This window comes from Gobius niger (genome assembly GCF_951799975.1).
Source record: "Gobius niger genome assembly, chromosome: 15".
Lineage (NCBI taxonomy): Eukaryota > Metazoa > Chordata > Actinopteri > Gobiiformes > Gobiidae > Gobius > Gobius niger.
Window position 1 is genome coordinate 14905146 of NC_136866.1, and position 20724 is coordinate 14925869.

Consider the following 20724-nt stretch of genomic DNA (forward strand, 5'->3'; position numbering starts at 1 on the left):
GGGAAGGGTTGTTTGGATAGCTTTTGTCAATCCCATCCAGTCCTTTGGCTGACTGTGAATCACGGGAGGTTCGATTGGAGCGCAATCCAACTTTCCCCCGAGCAGATGATCAGCGACCTGCCCGGGCCACTTGTAGTCAGATTAGAGCTGCCCAGGAAACCAAATGTCAGGATGCCGAGCTTAAACATGGGGGCAGACTCTGGCGTAGACCATGGGTGTTAAAGATTCATGGGACAATCCGGTTAGGCCCGATGTGTTCAGACGGAGCTACTGTTATGGAGCCAACTGTCACAACAAACATGAGCTATAGGCAAATGTTGTGCGCTGTCATTAACCCACTGCCCCCTTGCCCACCAGGGGCACCACCTCTGAAGAAGGCCACAGTGATAGCCCAAACTGTCAGGTATGAAATAACACACAGGTCTGGCGATAAGAACATAGTGCCCACCATACAGAAAAAACAGTTCCACTGAGTTTGGTGTGGTATCGTGAAAGGCATCAAATTCAGAGGAAAAACAAAAACTGAACCAAGCATTAAGGAACCATTCATGTAATTAAGTCCAGAGAGTGAAGTAGAGCCAGCGCCCGTTCAGTGGACATCAGAGCTATCTGGGTCACACTGGCTTCACGGAGTATGGTCCATACAGTAGGAGCTGGATCTATTATTCATGAACACACTCAGCTTTTGGCCAAACGGGTGCTTTTGTGAACACGCTACAGTATCTGGAAACAATCCCTACACTCAGCTGCCATTTGTCAGTTAAATCCACCTTACTCACTAATAACTGAACAATCAGCACCTGTGAGACATTTACAGCCACACAACCAGGTAGCACGTCATTTGTGTTTAGCTACCTCTTCAGGGCATGGTAAAGGGAACATATGCACATGGTGATAAAAAAGGGACCAGTTCTATAATTAAGTGTGTCCTTATTCGCCATGAAGTCCTCCACTGCCCACACGTGTGCCGCTTTGGTCACAGCCTCCATTTGTGACGCAGCGCTGGAGCAGAGGTGCACACAGAGCCATTATTTAAAAAAACAAAAACAGGCTCGGTGTGAAATGTCATGACAATTGTTTCCATCAACACGGGACATGGCTGACATTTACTGCAAAAGTAAAGGCGCTTTCCACCCTCTGTGTCTGTAGGAAAATACGTTTTTACAAAATGCCAATATATAAATACAATAAATACAATAAAGGCAAAAAACAGGTAAGTCCTCAAATAGGATTGTGTTGATTGCAAAAGATATCAACCTCCCAAACTAGGAGTCTTGCTGCGAGAAGGAACTGCAGATATGGTTTTGTTAAATATATTAGAGGACAGGTCCCCTCGAGTCTTGGGGGCCACAATTTTACAGGGAGTCAAATAGACTGGAGTGATCTGAGACCTTCGAGGGGCACCTGTTAAAAGTCTAGCAGTCTAAGTGCACAGTAAGAAGTTTCCTGGTTTCACCCCTGGGTCTAAGGCAGCTTTACGAGTCTGCATGCTCTGCCCATGAACAAAACATTTTCTGAAACAACAAGCCAAGTGTCTATTTGTCATGTTAATTACTATAATGTTCAATAAATGACAGATAAACATATTTTTGGGCCTAAATATTCACCATCTGCACATAGGTTTTCATTTTTTCCTTATTTTTTGTTATGATCGAACAATTTTGCCAAAGTAAATAGAGAGAGATATTTATTGTAACTCATGTGCCATTGAAAATATGAGTTTTTCAGTATTTATTATCATTTAGAAGAGATTACTGTGAATATCATGTTTTTGTGTTAGTGTCAGGGGCACAGAGTAGTCTTCAATATCACAACTAATCACCAATTTCACAAAAGGCTCCAATCATGGAAGCCAAAACCTGGAGATCAGTCTGCTCCTGACAAGGCCCCCCAGGGGAAGTGAAGGATGGGCCAAACACACCTCGTTCCAAATTATTATGCAAATTGTATTTCAGTGCCATAAAGGTAAAAAAAAGAAAAGAAAAGTTTTTCAATGAAACTCAAGGATGGTATTGTGTCTCAGGGCTCTTGGAATCACTGACATCAATCTCAGACGCCTGTGATGATTAGTTGTCAGGTTAAGCCCAGTTAAGGGAAAAACAACTGAAAAGGGACGTTCCACATTATTAAGCAGATCATCATTTTCAAGCAATAAGGGAAAGAAAAAGGATCTCTCTGCTGATGAAAAGAGTGAAATAGTTGAATGCCTTGGTCTAGGTATGAAAACCTTCAATATTTCACAAAAGATTAAGCATAATCATCGTACTGTTAAGAGATTTGTGACTGATTCAGAACACACACGGGTTTGTGCAGATAAAGGCACAATGAGGACGGTTTCTGCCAGACAAACATCAGATTAAGAGAACAGCTGCTACAAAGCAGCAGACAGGTATTTGAAGCTGCTAGTGCCTCTGGAGTCTCCCGAACAACGTAGGACCCTCCAGAGGCTGCAGTTGTGCATAAACCTTCTATCCGGCCTCCCCTAAACTGTTAAAGAGGGGGTATTATGCTTTTTTCAATCACATAGCACCAGTCTATAGCACACTACAATGATGACGAAACCTTCTGTTGGTCTGTAAATGCAGTCAATTAAAATAACTGCCTTGTATAAAATTGCTCTTTCAAAATGGCTGTAGTGAATGTCTTGAAATAGGCCTCTGTCTCTTTAAGAACCTCTGACCCTTTCAGACACGCCCCCTCCACACGCTGTCTGTGGCATCAGTGGGGAGGGGGTTCTGCTGAGGAGCAGTGGTTGGTTACTCGGCTGGTGACGAAAGCTCGGAGGCGTCTCCAGGAGGTCGGGGCGTTCCTAGGAGGACTCAGGCAAACCTGTCTTGGGACAGAATCATGGGGACAGAGCTGGTCGGCCCCTTTAGGATCCCTGAAGGTGTGAAATGACCTCTTAAAAATATGTGGAGTTTCTGACCGACCACTTTCCTCTATGGTACAAAAAGAAGAGCTGTGATTTCTCTAACAAAATCCTCTTCATGCATGACAACGCACCATGTCATACTGTAAAGAATACCTCTGCATCACTGGCTGCTATGGGCATAAAAGGAGAGAAACTCAAGACGTGGACCCCATCCTCCCCTGACCTCAACCCTATTGAGAACCTCTGGAGCATCAACAAGCTAAACATCCATGAGGGTGGGAGGCAGTTTTCATCCATTTTATTTTTTATAAATGCTGTGATCGCTAGGAGGTTTTTTCAATCACATTCAAATGATCCTCCATCAGTTAAAGACTTGAAAATTCAACTGACTGTCATTTGAGTTGATCATTTAGAACATTTTGGAAAAATGTCATTTGCATAATAATTTGGAACACGGGGTAGAGAGGATAAATTTGCCTATGGGGAATGATAAAGTGATAAAAGCTAGATGATAAAAAACCAGAGTGAGACCAAAGAGGGGCAAAGTGAGATTTCCAACATCCTTTAATTTTAGCGGCACCCAACTATATCAGACACCAACCCCATAGCAGCAGAGCGTTCCCATAACCAAGAGCCTAATCTCTTCGTTGCAAGTACCACCTCCGCAACGCCAGCTTCAAACCCCCTCTAATCTGTGCCAATCAGATGACGCGGAAACCGGCATTTGCTGTTGGTCGGGGCAGCGCCGCACCGCCCCCAACCCCTCAACCCCTCAACCCCCCCTCGGTCCCCTCGTTTCAACCGGCGCCGGTGCTGCAGAATCGCGGCGAAAACGCAAAGCGCGGCGGGCAAAGCGGGCGACAGAAATAACCGAGTGAATCACAGCGCGAGAGAGGGAGCAGTGTGTGTAATTAACACGGGGGCCGGGGGCTGGTGCACTGCTAAGCGATGGAGAGGAGAGAGGGCGTGCAGAGAAAAAGACATCAACAACGCGTCTATATATGCGGCGGAACGGATCAAAAAGCAGCACAAAAGGAAAGGCAAAGGAATATGAATCAAAAGTTTCCCAGAAGAGTTGGCAGAGTGTTACGTCTCACTGTGCACATGAGGAGCTGTTGAAAAGCGACAAAAGTCATCACATGTAGAAAACAAAGGGCCTTTTCCTTTGTGTCAAGGGTAAAACATCTCAAAACATCTTTTCAAGTTTTGCTCTCTTAACATTTCTTTTCAAACTTTTTGTAATACGGTATTTCCAAAGCAAAGCGCGTGTAATGGAAAGTAATTATGTCGCACTGTCATTGACTAAATGACAAGTCAGAAAATGATTCGGTTTACTGCAACTGGAAATGAACAAACTCAGCATTCAAACCACACACTTTGCAATGAAATACAGTGTTTTAGAGATTACTCTCTCAGCGTCTTTCAGAGGAACAAAAAAGTAGTAAGTAGCCTTGGCTGGCAGAGATAGGAGTGAATTCTCCGTCAGCGAGATGGTTAGAGCCCCCTGTGGGTGAAAGAGAACCTCTCGTCCATTGAAATGAATGGGCAGAGATCGTCTGAAAAACGTTTTACTTGTTTCATTTATTCGTCAAATATTAAAAGGATACCATGGAAGTGATTTGATGCTTCACACAGGCCAGTTAGGTCCAACACTGAGCATGTTCAATAAGTCTGAATATCTACCAATTAAAGAAGTCACAAAGGGCCATTTCCCCAGTAATGACTCTTGACAGATGGTAGCAATTGATAAACTCGCTCATACATTTTCCCATACAAAATAAAATGGCTCCCAATAGTCTTCTGACAGTGATGTGTTCGTAAGCAAGATTTCCTGTGGTTCTGATCACTGAAATCTGGCTGAAGTCATTTTATCCCAGGAACGAGAAATGATTCCACATTTCCTCAGTTAAATTATTAGTTCCTAGTGCCCGGATGTTGCTCCCATCTATATGGCACAGTAGTCAAGTCACAGCATATAAGGCAACTCACAAGCCCCCAGGTTGACGAACCTCCACATTGCCGGAATTTTTGGGTGTACGAATAAGAGAGGGAATTGTTCGATGTGGTCTGAACTCTTACTTTCCAAACACATTACTAACATCCCAATTCACGGCGAGCACATTTCACAACATTCAGTGAGCAAAACAGTCAAGGCGACGTAAACAACAACGAGCTGCGAGCTGGCCATCAAGAAAAAGCACAAAGGTCTTTTACAATAGGCAAGGCATGTTTATTTATACCGCACATTTCGTACACAAGGCAACTCAATGCGCAACACCGCCTATTGAAGTACAAAACACATTTTACTCCACTATTAAAATGCTAACCACACTGCCAACATGCATCTCCATCTAATAACGGTTTGTAAAAAGTGTATCGACCTTAAATGGACACATACTACAACCTAAAATTGCCCGTTTCAGTGTCCAGGCTGAGTAATACTTCTGACAGCCCAGCGCTTAATATATGACTCACTGTGCTGTATTGTATCCAGTCTATTCAGTAAAAATACATACTTTTATCATCACACTTTTAACTGGCTGACTTCATCAGCTTGCATCAATGGAAGCAAAGAAAGCCAGGGATAACATGACAGCCATCAGGGAGAAGATTTTCCAAAATGGCGTCTCTCTCTCTCCATCTCTCTCTTTGCGTGGGCAACAACAAGCACAAACGGCACTGCAGTGGAGAGAGACCGTGCATTTTCTCAACAATTCAGAGAGCCAGGCATATTCAGGATTTCTACTGTGGAGAAATGTGGAGAAATAGGAGTTCTTCGCAGTACTCCTTCAGTAGTTTCTGTGTATTGAAAATGGTCGAACGAGGGAACAGTAGTGAAGGAGCAACAGGTGGTGAGCAAGCGCTTGGCAGAAATTATAACTAGTTCACTACGAAGGTGTCAAAATACACAGCGCATCCTAATTTGTTGCAAACTGGGACAACAAAATGGCAAAGATTTCTCGTTCAAACTCAAGGGGCGCAGATGGTGAAAGCTTCGATGACAAAATCCTTTGTTTCTCCAAATGAAGGAGGAGCACCTGTGTCGACGGTCAGTCCAGAGTGCTGAATAGTTTCTCGAGGAGGGCCAAAGTGAAGGGCAATCAGAGAGGATAACGTAGAGTTTTAGATGTTTCAGATGTTTACATAATGATACTACATAATGAATTAATTTCAAATGTAATTATACAGTTTCTCTTTCTCAGATGGTCTCTTCTATATCAGAGTTTTAGACAGGAAACTAGCTGCACGACGATTAGTTTCTATTCATGGGTTTTGAAGGACCATTGTAAGCAACATGTGTCCATCTTCATCGGCTTTATCCAGGGTTGGGTTGCAGAGGCAGTAGTCTGAGCGGAAACACCCAGACTTCCCTTCCTCCGGCTTGTCTGGGGGATCCCAGGGTGTTCCAAGGTCCGCCAAGAGATGCATCGCTCCAGGGTGTCCTGGGTCTTCCCCGGGGCCTCCTCCCAATGGTGGAAAAAAGTTTAGGCACCGATATTGAAAAAGAATGGAAAGTATCGAAAGCAGGTACCAAAAAAAATCTAACATCTCTAGATCCAACTTTTGATGCTGTTGGCCCAAGGACAGCATTAAAGCTTTCCAATTTGACTCATTTTTTTCTTATTTTTGCCCCAATATTTTCCCAATTTCTCACTATTTTTTCCCACATTTATTGCAATTTTTTGCCCGATTTTTGAAACACCATTTTTCTTTATTTTAGCCACAATTTCTCCCTGAACCCGATATTGTAAATTTGCAGATCTTCAAAACATTATAGTTCTGTTTTCTGGTTCGAGATGACAAATATTTTAGTATAGGTATCGTGAGTAAAATTAATAATACTTCCACTGCCAACCTCCCAATAGTTTAAGATTATTAAACTAACAACTTACTATTGCAAGGTTGGCAGTGTGCGGGAAGTATTATTAATTTTACTCATGTACGCTGGGATTTTCCCTCATCTCTTATGCACCTGCCTCTAGTAATTGGTGTGCGAAGTTTCTCTTCTATCAGTATTGGTATCGTAAAAGGTATTCGTAAGAAAAATGATGGTACCCAGACCCACCCATAACAGCTCCCAGGCGACCAGGCCTGCTCTGAAGGAGCAGGGGCTCTACTCTGAGCTCCTCATAGGTGACTGAACTGACAACATACAACAGACCATCACAAATATGCAGCTTGATGGTGGGTTTTCTTGGCAGCTTTACTTTTCCTCAGACATCCCCATCTTGCAATTGCATCAAACATGGCAGCAGTGACATCATTTGAAACCCATGAAGACAGGAAGCCCTTCCTGTTGCAGCCAGCCACGACTGCACATGACTAGAGTGAGTACTGTGGAAGAAATGCCTTGCTCAGGGACACAACCATAGTACAGGCATGGCAAATGTTCAAACCAGATGGTCAGCCAAAATGTTTTAGAGACTGAAATTTGAAGTACAGTATGTATGTACAGCTGATAAAAAGAAAAGTATGCATGACATTGTGACCAACATACTGTACAGGCAGAAAAACTGAAAGTCTTGCCTATGTCCATAGATCACTGTGAGGAAATCCTGTTCTTTCTTGTACGTGCGACTCACGCTTCAACCATGCCGCTCTGACCAATCACGTGCAATCAGATCAGGAAACAGATCTCGGCCACTTCCTGTTTCCCCCGAAGGAAGTCCATATCACTCAGAAGACTGGAGACAGACGAGGGGAAGAACACCTCTAAACGGTGCACAGCAGAGACTTGCTTATGTGATAATAGCATGTCACAAAACATCAAACCGTTTGCAGAGACTCCAGCTGCCACTACAAACTGCTAAATAATCCAGAAAGGACTTGAAGGCTTTGATGACACCAGAAATAATTAATGTTCTGAATGGGCTATTGCGCAGAAATAGGACACAAAGCTATGAATTAGTGAGAAGGTTTGAAAGTTTCACTTATTTCTTAATTTAGAGGTTATTTATTTGATTGAAGGATGTTCTCTTGTTGGCAACTGAAAGCTCATTTAAGGTCTATTTTGTGCATCCTCTGCGTTGATATTGTCCATCAGTCGATCGGTTTCTCCCAAAGTGTGCGGGTTCATATGAAAATAAATAAGTCAAGTCTGTCGGCTCATTCTGATCTGAACCAGATGGTGTGTGGAACCAAACCAGCTGGATGGGTTTTACCAGACAGGTGCTTTGGATACGTGTCTGCTGGAAAGCGGCAATCCCGGTGATTCTCAAACTGTTCACAACTCGCATCACTTCATAATATTTGGCTTTCGAACGACCACAACTAACACAAGACTAAATAGAGAGCTAAACGCAAGAGTAACTTCGGCCTAACCGCGCAGACTAAAGTGGATATTTCAGATCTGACTAACCCACGTCTTAAGTCTTTGGTGTGCAAGTACAACTCTGAGTCCAGCCACAAGTTATTTTTCAAACAGTTTTCAAGCAACGGACCTTTAGCTTTGAACTCCTTTGAACTTGAACCATCATTTCAAAACGTGACCCAAAAGCAGAGATACAAAGGCAGCAAATCACTCAAGTAGAGTCACTGACCTCAGAACCTCACAAGTGCAAGTCGTGTCCAGTTGCAACTCCTGGAAATGACTTGAAAAACAGATCACAAAATTCCAGTACTGCATCATCTGGTTTAAACCAACAACGACCATTCAGTAAGTTGCAAAAATTCACAACAATCTTTTGAAATTCACATGATGTATGAACGAGTAATGTATCATGTCCACTATTAGTCTTACCCATATACTCCACGATTACATAACCATACTTCTATTAGGCTTTGTGCTGTGTGAGAAGAGGAACAAAATAACCTTGCATTTGCACTGGAGTTTCCTGTTGACAGGTCTAAGCAGAGGTGGCCAATTAGTCGGGGAAAAGGTATGTGGCTGAACGGAGGTGGCCCTCCAGAATAGCCTAATGACGTGACCGCAGAGGGGTTGGGCAGCGACCTGCTAGTTTGTGCCCACAGTAAGTGAAGGAGAGACAGATAATGGAGAAGAATCGAGTCTGTACTCCACATGAGAGGACGTGGGAGGAGAGGAGGCGCTCAGACAGAGAGAGGGAAAATGACTAGTCGTTCTGTCAAATCCACGGTCCGCAGCGCTTCAACGCTGCGCCCTCTACGAACGCTCCTGACAAAATCTAGGGTTATTTCGGTTAAGTTTGAGTCATGTAATATCCACTGAAACAAAAGCTCTGTCCCCATAAGGATTTATCACGTATAAACCAGCCAACTCCATGATTTAGCCCTCCTAAGACACGTTCGGAAATGTTCTATTGATTTTAAACTGGTACAGCCCTATTTACTATAGGCTTCATAGCAATTCATTTTCCCCAAATCGATTCGATCCAGTTTGTTTGATTTTTGATTCAGGTAAAGAGATCACGCAGGACCAATTTTAGTTGGATACGGAGGACATTCACAGAACTAATGCTGCAAACAGTAGAAGCTAACCCTAACGTGGTGCATTAGTTAAAATATGAATTTACATGAACCCAATGCAGAACATAAATCATGACTTTTTACTTAAATTACCTGACCAAAACAAAAATGTTAGAAGTCACATGGCATTACTATGGGAAAAAGACATATCGAAAAAAAAAAAAATTACTCGATATTGGGCCGTTCAAAGGAAAGTTAATTCAAAGAAAAAGCAACATTTTAAAATAAAACATTTGATTGCATAAATTTGACAATTATGGCAGTGTACCTTGCATTTATCTAAGTTACCCTTTGTCTCGTAGGTCTCCCTTCTCAAAGGAGCACAGCAGGAAATGGTCATGCTGTGGGAACCTACTTTTATGATACCGCATGGAGCGAGTCAGCGGGGCATCCTTTTCGGAGGGCATTTTAGAAAGCTGAAGAAAGTGAGCCCACTGATCTATATTTAAATCTGACATAAGAATTAAAGGGCCCACATACACAAAAGAGTTGTTGTCTTATCATTGATTTCATACTAAAGTTTAAAAAAAGGATGTCTAACAAAATTCCCACCCAACAATGCTGAAACTAATTCTTCTGAGAGGTCTGTGTAGGCTCTCAGTCGTACAGGAGTTGTCCATCTTCAATGTCTCTGTACTCTGTAGTGCAGAGATGACTCAAGAACCTTCATTGAATAATACAACTCAGGCAATAGTTATCCATTATTAAATTTGTCAATACAGCAGCTAATAATGTCATTGTATGTACGGCTCATCTTGAACTTTGTCCAGTGGTGCCTATAACAGCATGCATTTTTACATTACCCCTTTCAATTTGTGTCTGCAAATCTGTTTTCCACATCGCTCTCATCCATCATCCCTGCTCTTCATCTTACTGCCTCATTCTGGTGCTTAGAGTGCAATCCAACTAAGCCAGTGTCTATGTGGTGTGTGGGAGTGCGCAGAACGCCAATGCTGGCTAGAGGAGGTGTTGAGATACAGAAAGACAGAAAAAAGGGAGAGAGAAGGGGAGAGAGAGAGAGAAGCATTTACTGGAACAAAACATGCCGTTTCCAGCTCGATAAGGACCGCCTACACACCACTCTTATGTGCGGCAGATTAAGCCTCATTTTTAGCACCCACTGTAGATGATTCGCAAAGTTTCGGTTCTGCTCGTCAGTAGTAGACGGCAGCGGGGATGGACTTGTGGAGTGGGTTTTTAAAAAAAGAGTGGCACTTACATGAAAGCCCTTTGGATGAAACATTGGAAATAAATCAGAAGTGGTGATAGTGGCTGCTATTACGCAATGTCCATATCATAAGACACAATATATCGCACAAACACGGATTCACACATTACACATTTACTGGCAGAGCCTAAAACTGAAATAATTGGTAACATAACTTTTGTTTTCTTCATTCATATTGAAGCGTTATCTTTATACAGCTACAGCAGATGCAGAGTCTGCCAGCGCCGACACCAAAAGGAATATTGTTATTTGCCTAATACACCAAAGAAATTCACTGTGAGGTCAAATTGAATCCAGGCACCGACAATTTGCTGAATGTCTCAACGCGATTTATGCCAACCTGACAAGTCTGTGTCCACAATATTGTAATATAAGCAACATTTTCAACACAACATTGGCAACAAAGATGGATTATACTCACTGGTAACGGTGCCATCGTGTCCAAGCCGTTAGTAGATTACGGCTCCTTTGGTAAACCTGCAAGAGAGAAACATCTATAAGTGACAAAAGAAAGGCTCGGCAGCATCTATTTTGTCATTACGGAGCATTATATTTGTCTTAGAACATTTGAAATATGAACTGCTACACAATATAGTATGCCAAGAAAGTAAAGGTACTACTGGTGCTTTGTGGGTCCAGAGACAGAACTAAAGCTGTTGTTCCAGCTCAATGACATAAAAATATGATTTAGTTCTTGATAATGAATAATGTAGAATTGGTATCAAAAAGGTATCGATTTGCAGCAATAAACTGAGCAGACCCGGCTCACACGAAAAGAAAAAAGTACAAACACATTGGTAAAGAACTCACTTTAATGCAGGGAAAGCAGAAACAATGACCCAAAACATCACACCAACTGCTATGAAAGACAACCTCCCTTGAACGCCTAATGATTCATCCCAACTTACACGCCGTGTTATTAACGTTTTCACCTCCTCTTTCTGAGCGTAATCACCATCATGACAAGAGATCAAACGGTACAACCGGATTCGCCTGAGATCTAGCCAACTATTCTTCAACAGTTCCAAACATATGCAGCAAACTGAAATGCACTTCATTTCCTCTTTGCGGAGCTGGGCTGGATTTCCTGGAGGGGGGTGCGGGGTGGTGGTGGGGGGGAGCAGCTGGCAGCTCTGCGCGTATTCCGAGACACTGAAACTTGTTAGGGATCCATCTGCTTGCATGGGCGAATGAGTCTAAATTGACTGCGTTTGAATGATTTGCCGGCGCTGCGTAGTAATCAGATTCCCTGATACAGGATGCAGTTATTGGAAAGGGAAGTTCACCCACAGTGCGTCCCCCAATTTGGAACAGATCGCAGCAATGATCGCAAAACAGGGACTTATTATGCCGCACAGGGGCAATTTTGATGTCACTACAATCTCGAAAATATATATATATATTTTTTTTTTTAAGTTTAATGCTGAAGGGGAAAAAAATATACTGTGGAATATGGGATTATATGTTGCAACATCACAAGACTATAAAACTAAAAGGTAAACTAGCAAAATAAAGCATGTGGAAAAGGAACGGCTAATTTTTCAAAGCAAAGCATCAATTAAAAAAGCAAAGTTATGAGTCCAGTCTCAGAAGTGGCTCTGACATTAAAGAGGGGGAGCGTTTTTAATGGTATTTTGCACCAAAAAAAACAAATACTAGTATTCTTTTCCATTTACTTCCATTTATTGTGAAATGGCCTACTTTATTCTATTAGCATTTAGGAATGCATAGGCATATATATATATTAACTTGGTCCAATAGAAATGACTGGTGGTTTAAACTGTATAGGTAAAGGATACCACAAGAACTTTACATTAAATAAGACAAACAAGACAAATAAAATCAAGTTCTTATTAGATTTTAACTAGGGCTGAAAGATATATCGTTATCATATCAATATCGAGATATGAACATTCAAGATATTGATATCGAAAAAGCAACAATATATTGTTATCGTATTGATATTAGAGTTGTGCCAATGTACGATATCATCGTCCATCACCGTGGTTCACTGTAAACATCGCCCAACCCTAATTAACATCGAGATATGAACATTCGAAACATCAAAATTGAAAAAAAAGATATAAACATCGAATTTCATCAATGAAACTGCACTCTTTTGCATTATTTTTCAGAAAAATGCTTGGTTTTCACCTAACCTATAGTTATATTGCATCATATCGATATCGAGATATCTGGCATGAATATCAAGATATGACATTTCTTCCATATCGTTCAGCCCGTTTAACCACATTAAAACTAACACTTATGTTGACCGCTCTAATGTTTATTTTCTGGATTTCACTGAGTCATTGATGGATCATAAAACCATCTCTTTTTCAAAGTTCATAACCCATCACCGGAAAGTTCTGCGGCCAAAGGGAGTTCATCATGGCACCATCAGTTTGAAAGCATGCCGTTGGCTGAAAGTAAATGCTTTCCTAGTGCTGCCTGTAAAGGATGCTCCATGACAATTTGAAATCCTGACAAGCCCCCACTCTCGTTTTTCATTACAGACATGTCACAGATATGTCCATTTTGAAAAATGTCAGAGCTGTGGTGTCCAAGACAATGTTATTTCAATGCCTGCATAAAACTAACTCATTGAAAGGTAAAATTCTTTATGTAATTCCAACAAAACTTAGTGAAACAGAGTTGTGTTCCGGACTTTAACAGAAACTTTGTGCGACAGCTCACCTTGCCTTTAAAATTTTCGTTGATAACCAATACAAAAGAAACCATCTCATCAGAAACTCAAACTGACTTTTTGCTTCCATGTTGCATCAACCTTTAAGTCCCATCTTCATCAAAAGCCTTACTCAATACCCAGTAATGGGTCTGCTTTGTATCGGGTTTTAAAAATACTATGAAAACATGGTGGAAAATGTGGTGATTTGTTTCCCCGTCGTCTCGCCATCGCTTGGATAAATTCTCATTTGTTTGACAATGTGTCAGTTGATGTTGGCTGTTGGACCTCTGTCTGTTTCAGCTCACATTGGGCCAAATGAGCCTTGCTAATGGGGCGTCCATGCTAATCAGCTGGAAAGTGTCTTTGAGCGAAGAACACTACGAGGACAGTCAGACAGAATCACGATCCATTACCTCCTCCATAGCACTAATAAAAGGAGACACACATGAGGCAAAGACGAACCATGGGTTTTACAAATACTGTATGATGGCTTTATCGAATTATGATCTACAAACTACATACATATTCAGTAATCACATTTGTTAAACAAGCTTGTAAGGCTTGTTCATATTTCTCTGAAGAGAAAGGCTAAGATTCTTGAGCTTTTCAATTGATGCAATGCCATTTCTTGGTCATCACAACATAGCATTAGAATTTCAACTGGTGTCCTCAAACGTCTAGTTGTACCTTGTAGAAAGAAAATCATCAAAAATGGCTCTCCAGGCAACACTACCTTCCTTCCCATTACGGGATGAGAGTGGTCACAGCAGACTCAAGGACAAGGTTAGGACTGCCCATTCTGCAGACAAACCCTCGCTAGTATCGTCACACCAATCTTGTCGTCAGGAGATTATTACAGGATTCCTTGAACTTTTGGGCATGTTGCACAAGTTTGAATTGGCCATAAAACAAAACCCCATTATCTCAAAGAGCACTCTGATTGTGGGGGACGTATATTTTGGCAGGTTTCCGGCGATACAAATCATACAGTGGTACATGCGCTCAGGCCGAGGAGAGCTCGCATTGCAGGTCATAAAACTGACAACGTCCAGATGTTTGGCCCGACACAGAGGAGCACAGAGGATGCTCAAGGGATTGTTTTCACCATCAGCTACTGATAATAAATGACTCCTGCAAATAAAAAGTTAAACACAATGCCAAGGATTGATCATCGCTGTTGATCAGGCTTCTGTGTGGGATTTATTAGCCATTTCTCTTCTACTCAGGTAAGCCGCCATGTTTGTTTGGGCAATCTGCCTGGCAATCATGCTCATTGGAACTTGTGGGGATGAGTCCCAGACAAATAGTCTTTGTGCAAAATGTAAAGTGTATATTCTGTATGGCCACATCCAACTTTGGAAATTTGCAAATCATAATTCAAGGAAACTTTTGCAGCATTTCTCAACAGTGCTAGTGTACTTTTACCCAAATGACAAGAGAAACAAAAACAGCATGAAGCAGAACTTTCTGCAACACTCCTCCACCTGCTCTGACAAATGCTCTTACATCTTTTGAAAGAACTACAATAAATGCTATAAAACCCTGAAATCCATTAACATCAAAAACTCTTGCTGGTATTTTAGCTCCACTATTGCTACCCAGGGTTCATTATACTCAGAAAATTTCACTCAAAGAATAGTCGCCACCTTTTGTAAACACCTTATGTAACTGTATCTCGCTGTGATTTGATACTTTACAAATGGACCGTGAAAAGAAAAGCCTCCCGCAGCGGAAGAAAAACCAACATCATTTTTAAAAGATCATAAAATCTCTGCTTGATAAACTGCTCAAGGTGGAATTAGAGCGATCAGCCATAACATTAAGACCATTGATGTGACATGAACAAAAGATAATACTGCATAATGACAGATAAAACACTTGTTTTGGTTTCCCTCATGAAATCAAACATGTACAGCTGAATAACCCGTCATCTTGGAACTGCAGTCCATGGTAAAGCTCTGCAGGTGAGTTCCCAAACGCAGCACTTTTGTCACCAGAGACTCCAGACTGGTCGCCTGTGGCATTGAAGGAAGATAATGCAGTGAACAATGACTGGGTCAAACGAACATCTCCAAAAGTTTTCATGTAGAACAAAATGTGATAAACCAGCATCATCCAGAGAGTAATGCATTATTAAGCTGGAGGCCATAACGTTGGAAAAAAATATCTAGTTGCGATGTTTCTGTTCCAAGTACTGCAAATGTGATCAGATTTGCAGTTTTGAAATCAACATTTAGATAACAGTGAACTTTTTGAATTTGACCACTTCCAGGAACATCAACATTTGAAAGAAGAGTGAAATATGAGCTGCAATTTCACCATAACTTTGCAGAGATAGCAGCTTTTATACTTCAAGCACTGTCTGGTAAAGCAGGACTGAGCAGCAAGGACCATACCAGCATCATATTTATACACGGTCATGGTGCAGAAACTGATAAATATCTCACTTTAAGTTCAAAATTATTACTATTTAGACCAAATTAGGTCCAAGCACAAATTCCAGACGCACAGAAAATTTCACACATTTAGGCTACTTTATATTATATGACCTATAAGCTAATATAAGCTGCTCATCATTTGTTAGCATATTAGGCAAAAAAAATTGGTCAAACAGACTTTTTTTACAATCTGTATTCTGAGCAGCATACCCTTTTGTAGGAGTAATCCCTGCTGTCTCTCCCAGACATGAAAATTTGCATCTTTTGCATGTATGGTCAAAAGTCCTCTCATAAACGGCTTCCATATCAAGACAAAGTCAAGTGACTGAAACCCGAGGATCGCCATCACCACACTGACAAAGAGTGCATCACAGCAAACATTTTATTTAAGCTGGTTTGTTCCGTCGCCATCTTTATAATCCATCTTTATAGTCTGCATCTCTCAGCTGTCCTGCTTTGAAGTAAAAATCCGTCTTGGGGACTTCAGTTTTCCTCTCCCACACTCTTCAAACATTCGGAGAAACAGGGATGCATCCTGGCAAGGCCGCTGTATCAAATCTATTTGTCTGTGGTTCTTTAGGAGAGAAGCTGAGATTAGGCCAGCGTTAGAAGCTATTCAGCAAAACCTGGCTTGGGTGTCTGCCCACACTGACGGCCAGTGAGTTTTGCCGGGCCAAGATATTTGTAAGGATCTGACTGGCCAAGAAACGGCTCGCCCGAACGACTCTGACGCTGCTGAGCTGTGATGATTAACATGGCAGTGCTAATGTAATCAATGGGAATTACACGGAACAGAGAAGCATATTGGAGTTTCATAGGTCAGGGGGAAAACTCAAACTATGGTTTGATGTTCAGGCCGAGTATTAAAGAGAATTTAACTTGTGAAAAGTCGCGATCTGGACATTTCATCTGGGCATTTAAAGCAGTACTAAGTAACTCTTGCTCCTAGAGGCCATAAGCGCAATTGCAGGTGTCGTAGCAAGTTGCGATTTTTTTACTCATTATTTGTCCGTGAGAGTAAATACTACGCTGACAGAAAAGGCGAAGGGAGAGAGGGATATTGTACATCCAATTACACAATGGAAATATTTTTTTCACTCAAACTTGGCTGTAAATACTGTTTAAAGTGGCGCTAGCCCGCAGTTAGTTTTGCCCGTTACCCTGTTAGCTTTTTCTTTGTGATTCCATTTGTGTGTATTGGTTGCTCCGGTCTGGTGGCAGTCAAGTTGCAATTGTGGTTTTCTGGTCAGAGACACCAGGGGGAGATGAAAGACCCCTCAATCATCCCATTAACACGTGTATTACCCCCAGAGAGGGACTATGGAAATGATTTATTAAAAGGTAAATAAGTTACTTAGTACTGCTTTAATCACAACGTGGCAGAAATGAACAATGCCTCTCATTAGTTCAGCGTGTGTTTTCAATGTCCCGCCCAGCGGTCCTGCAGGAGCACAATGCTCAGAGAGAGAGGAGGAAGTGAGAGCAGAGAGGATCTCCTGCACAGAACAATGATCTCCACACCTAGTGCTTCAGATCGCTCTTTATTTTTAATCAGAAGACCAATGAGGTCAAAAGCCGACAGTTTTGTATGATCTAAAAAAATAAACCTTGTGTCAGACGCCACACCACCGCATCCTCGGCTCACAGCGTTTTTTCTCTCTCAATATTTCAGCTCTATGTTCTCCTAAAACAACGTGAAACTAACGCCCAGACATTCTCAATAGACGATGTTCTTTTCTTAAGCTCTTTTTTTCAATCCCAGCCCAGTGAAGAGAGTGAAATGAGGGAGACCGCTGTGTTTCATAAAACATGCGATATCTCTGTTTCTAGAAGAAGAAAAAAAACAGTGATTTAGATCAAAACTAGCCTCTATTTAGTTTAGATTTCTCAGGAACCGCGGACCGCAGGAACTGTTTTCATCCACGGAGAGCTTAGAGTCTCATCTTTCAAACAAGCCATAGCATGTGTGCATAGCTATAAAAGAGTACTTTTAAAAAACATATTTTTTATTTTTAAATTATGTCTATGTACTTCTTTCAGCCACAACATTCAGACCATTTCATTCTTATGTAAGAATGAAATGGTAGCAATGACATACAGAGGCACTAGAGGGAGGTAAGACTTTGACCAATTCTCCTCCTGCTGGTCACTGTAAGAATAACTAACTTCCAGTTTTGATATACAGCGTGGTTTACAGCTTCAGCACAACCTTATAAAACACAGAACTGATACAATGTTGGATTATGGGCATTAATAATGTGAAGGATCGCTTTGGGTTTTAACACTGACACAATTCTATCCAGAAGTTCAAAGAAGAAACAACATTTAACAGCTTTGTCCGAGGATTACTCCAGGTCAAACTTTTTGCAGAATAGAGGAGACCATGGTGGCTTCTTAAATGGTTATAAACAATTGGATTCTTTCACAAGGCAATAAGTGACATTTTCACTCCAAAATTGAATCCACTGAAAATACATAAACATACACATGGTTGGTTTATATGAAAGGTAACTTTAAAAGAGGTGATGTTGCCCGTGCTGTACAACAAAAAGATGAGGCTTGGCATACGGCTTAAAAGTCAAGTTCACAAACTTGATTGTTGGCAAAATCTGTGACGCCAACTCCGGTTCGAAAGTGCATGTGCAAAGCCTGGGAATCATCTGCGCACTCGATTGAGAAAAGAATTGGAAAAATGTGGAGGAAGAGGAGCATGTCCAAAGCAGCAGATCCTCGCTAAGTCTGTAAATCACCGCGAGGAGGAAGTGAGCCAGCGGTGGAAAGGAGGAGTGAGCTGAGGTCAGAAGAAACGGGGAGCATCGGAGTATTCAAAAGGCACAAGACCAAATGTGTGTCGGGAATTGACAGGAGCGGTGCAGCGGTAAATTTAGAGGAGATAATAAACAGCCCTGGTGAGGGGGAGAGTGAAAGTTTCAAGTTCAAAAGTTCACTCGAAAAAGCTGAAAGAACTTCCCCACTTCGCCAGCTCCAGACTCGACAGGAAATAGAATCACATATCAAAGATTCAGGTAGAGCCCGAGCCAGGAGCACTGCAGCTCGTCGATGTGGGTCACCAAAGCAGCCATTAGGATTCACTCACCTTTGAGAGTTTGAAAGCCCTTTAAGCAAGTGTATCAGGAAGCTTTAAGAATACCAAATCGCTGTGTGAAGCCTGCTGTCTAAGGGGATAGAGTCACAGAAAGGTGAAATGGGGAAACGGCTGCAATGAATCTCAGTAATTGTTAAAGAGTTGTTAAAAAAAGGATTTGATGGAGCGCGATTAAAGAATCTAGATATGAAGTTTGCGAAAAGTGGTACAAGTGATACTATGCAATATTTTTTTTTACCCATGTCCAGTATATGTTTATTTTTTATATTCCATGGCTTCATTGCTGTTCATCTCTGTCTCTGGTCCATAAAAAAGTTCATGAAATGTTGGACCGCTTTGATTGCCATTTTACTGCACACATTTGTCATGGCATTGTTTGGATAAGCCTCTGCAATGCTACAAAATGTATTTCAGTCTAGTGTTGCAGTCATTTTTTTCAGCAAGATGATGGGAAAGTCTGATCACTGACCACTGCATGAAGCCTTCACCAGCACATCCCAAAGATTCTTAGTCTGGATCAGGTCTGAACTCCCAGGTGGCAAATCCATGTAAAATGAAGCCTCATGCTCCCTGAACCTGGTCATTCTTTGGCCACTTCGTGTTGCTGAACCGGGCTAACTGCTGCGACTCCAGCTCACAGCACAGCCTGAAGAAGCATAATAGGTCTCTCTAAACACTCCCAGTAATAGCCCTTTGGACAAAGACACAACTTTCGCTACTCAGGGACAGTCTATACTAGCCACAATCTGTTTTGATACAGGTCCAGTGTTTGCAGCGGCGTCCGGCGGGATCCGACAGTGTGGTGCAGCGCTAGTAATGAATGTGATAAATCTCCTCTACCACATCCCTGACCACAGAGCTCATAAAACAGCAGTCCACAAAAGCCCGACAACAAAAACATGCCACTCTGCGCTCCGGCTCTCCCCTTCTCTTTGTCTGGGTGATAGGTTATAAACAGCGGCAGCGGCAGGGGTAGCCATGGCACGACCGGCTAACTCCCAAACCTTCAGGCTAAGGAGCACATTCATTTTGTAGAACACGGGATAAATGTACCGAGGCAGTCGACGAAGCCAAGATTACAACACTCTCTCTCCAAGATATAAAGCATTCTGGGATGAGACACCAATAGCAATTGTTTAGCTGTAAATGTGTAAAACCGTGACAACAATCACCACTGAAATAGCTGCAAGCCCGGTAAAACAGACTGACAATCAGATAAAAATGCTCCTCTGATGTCTAGGTGAGTCAGCGCACTGCGGTTTAACGTACAGCAACATAAACACCTCGGATCTTTATACGTCCAGAGGCATAAACATGCACTTAAAGCATTTAGGCCCCAGGGTGCTGCTTTCACCCTCTTCTCACATTTAAAATAGTGTGGGAGAACAGCTTAGGAGGATGCATTAATGCATGGGGAAAGCAAATAAACATATGCTACATTTAGATCGGCAGTAAAAAGAGTTATTTTATGTTTTGCTTGAGCTTGAGTTTTGAATGTCGTATTAACCCAGTGCATTCCAGAGATTGGAGCTGGTGAAATTATGATTGTCACGCTGCAGTTTCTATGTTATCAACAGATGTAATATGATAATGGACCAGGTTACTACAAGGTTCACTCATTCATTGAAAGTTCCGTTTGAATACTTCGTATGGACTCCTGACAGGGAACTTATCTGAAAATCAAAAAACAATTCATTGATTTGCGTTAAATTTAAAGGCGTGTTATGCTTTCACCTTTTTAAAAAGGAACAGGCCACCGTTTTCCCATACTGAGATATGTTCTTACCTGAGCTTAGACACGTTGATACGTACCTGTCTGGTTTGCCCGTGGAAGAGCGTCGTAGCTTCCAACTTCACCCCCTGTTTGGAGCTATAGGAATATACTGGGAGAGGCCGAATGCTAACAACATCTTTGGTCGTTTTGCATGACTGAGCGCACGCACAAAG

At 41.9% G+C, this 20724-nt stretch overlaps 1 long non-coding RNA gene across 1 annotated transcript in view; it reads right to left on the reverse strand.

The window, feature by feature from the left end:
- LOC306975359 overlaps positions 1-20724 on the reverse strand; it is a 62407-nt gene that overhangs the window by 11171 nt on the left and 30512 nt on the right. Inside the window, exon 4 of the long non-coding RNA XR_013793692.1 lies at positions 10966-11021. This is a non-coding gene — a long non-coding RNA (uncharacterized lncRNA). The remainder of the gene's footprint in view (positions 1-10965; positions 11022-20724) is intronic.